Source organism: Malurus melanocephalus, unplaced genomic scaffold, assembly GCF_030028575.1.
Source record: "Malurus melanocephalus ecotype Western Australia unplaced genomic scaffold, MMel_1.1 scaffold_2646, whole genome shotgun sequence".
In the NCBI taxonomy this organism is placed as follows: domain Eukaryota; kingdom Metazoa; phylum Chordata; class Aves; order Passeriformes; family Maluridae; genus Malurus; species Malurus melanocephalus.
The window spans coordinates 7,574-9,341 of NW_026625878.1; the positions used below are offsets into that span (position 1 = coordinate 7,574).

General features: G+C 51.8%; 1 long non-coding RNA gene across 1 annotated transcript; it reads right to left on the bottom strand.

Annotated features, from left to right (window-relative positions):
* Window positions 1-6: 6 nt before the first annotated feature.
* On the bottom strand, window positions 7-1,483 carry LOC130587896 (uncharacterized). Its single transcript, XR_008966868.1, has 3 exons — window positions 1,409-1,483; window positions 924-1,016; window positions 7-353 (listed from the first exon to the last, which is right to left on the bottom strand). It is a non-coding gene; the product is annotated as an uncharacterized LOC130587896 (long non-coding RNA).
* Window positions 1,484-1,768: the final 285 nt, after the last annotated feature.

A 1,768-nucleotide genomic window follows, 5' to 3' on the forward strand; every position in this document is an offset into this window, starting at 1 on the left:
AATCCCACAGAACTGCCAAAATCCAGGAGAGAGACCCCAAAAGGCTCCGAAATCCCAAACTGAGGCTGAGGGGGGAAACTGAGGCAGCAACGATGAGAGGGGAGGGGCGATCCCGGGAGGGAGAGATCCGTGTCCGGAGCGGGATTGGGGTGTCGGAGCCGTTCCCGAGCAGTTCCGGGGTCGCATTGTGGAGTCTGTTGGTCTGACTGAGGAGAGGAGACCCCATAAAACAGTTCTGATCCTATAAACCAGTTCCAGACCCTATAAACCAGCTCCAGATCCTAAACCAGCTCCAGATCCTAAACCACGTCCAGGCCGCTCGGTGTGACATTTTCCGTGTTCCCATCATGCACCTGCAGTGACAAAGGGACACCGGATCGGCTTTGGGATCGCAGGAGAGGGATCTGTGGATTTGGGGTTGGGTTTGGGTTGGATTGGGGTTGGGTTTGAGGAGATTCATGGATTTGAGGAATCCCATGGATTTGGGGTTTGGGGTTGGGTTGAGGAGATCCATGGATTTGGGACTGAGGAGATCTGTGGATTTGGGGTTTGGGGTTGGGGTTGAGTGGATTCATGGATTTGAGGTTTGAGGGGATCCACGGATTTGGGGTTTGGGGTTGGGTTGAGGAGACCCATGGATTTGGGGTTCAGGAGTTCCATGGATTTGGCGTTTGGGATTGGGTTGAGGAGATCCATGGATTTGGGACTGAGGAGTTCTATGGATTTGGGATTTGGGGTTGGGGTTGAGTGGATTCATGGATTTGGGGTTTGAGCAGTTCCATGGATTTGGGACTGAGGAGTTCTATGGATTTGGAGTTTCAGGAAATCCATGGATTTGGGGTTGGGGGGATCCATGGATTTGGGGTTGAGGCTCCAAACCCCTCCATCCCTGTCCCCATCCCCCACCCTGGGGTGACCCTCACCTGCTCTGGACGTTTGACCAGGGAGTAAACGGTTCTGGAAGATTCCGTGTCCGGATCTTCCTTGGATCCACCTTTCACCCCATTTGGGGTGCACTGGGGAAAAGGGTTTTTAACGGGGTCGGGAAAGAGATCCCAAATCAGAGACCCCAAATCCAGAGACCCCAAATCCAGAGACCCCAAATCAGAGACCCCAAATCCAGAAATCCCAAATCCAGAGATCCCTTTGTAAAGGCAAGCACTGCCCCATTCCCAGGAGTGCCCCAGGGCATTCTGGGATTGCGGGAATGGGATGGTTTGAAAGTCCCTCCTGACCCCAAAAATTCCATAATTCCCTCACAATTCCAGGATTCCATAATAATTCCAGAATTCTCTAACAATCCCATGATTCCCCCATAATCAAACAATTCCAGAATTCCCGAATTATTCAAGAATTCCCGAATTATTCCAGAATTCCCCAAAAAAATCCCACAATTCCCAGGACTCACCTGCAGGGAAGGCCCCACCTGGGCGTACACCGTCATGGGCTCGGGCGTGGCCTCTGAAAATGGGGGAAAAAATGGGAAATTTGGGGAATTTTGGGATGCAGGGAACCCCCCCAGAGGGAATCCCGACCTCGGGTGAAACCCTGACCCCAAAACCCCTCGGAATTGGGATTTTCTCCTCATCCCATCCTTCCCCGTTTGCTGCGGGATTGGGATCAGTTTCCAGCACCAAGGACAGGGAAAATTCGCTTTTTTTTTGGGTTTAAATCCCAAATTCCCGTTAATTTCTCCTGGAGGTTTGGGATGAAGTTTCCCGGCAAAATTTGGGGGAAAATGGGAATTTGGGAATTGGGGATCGTCCCT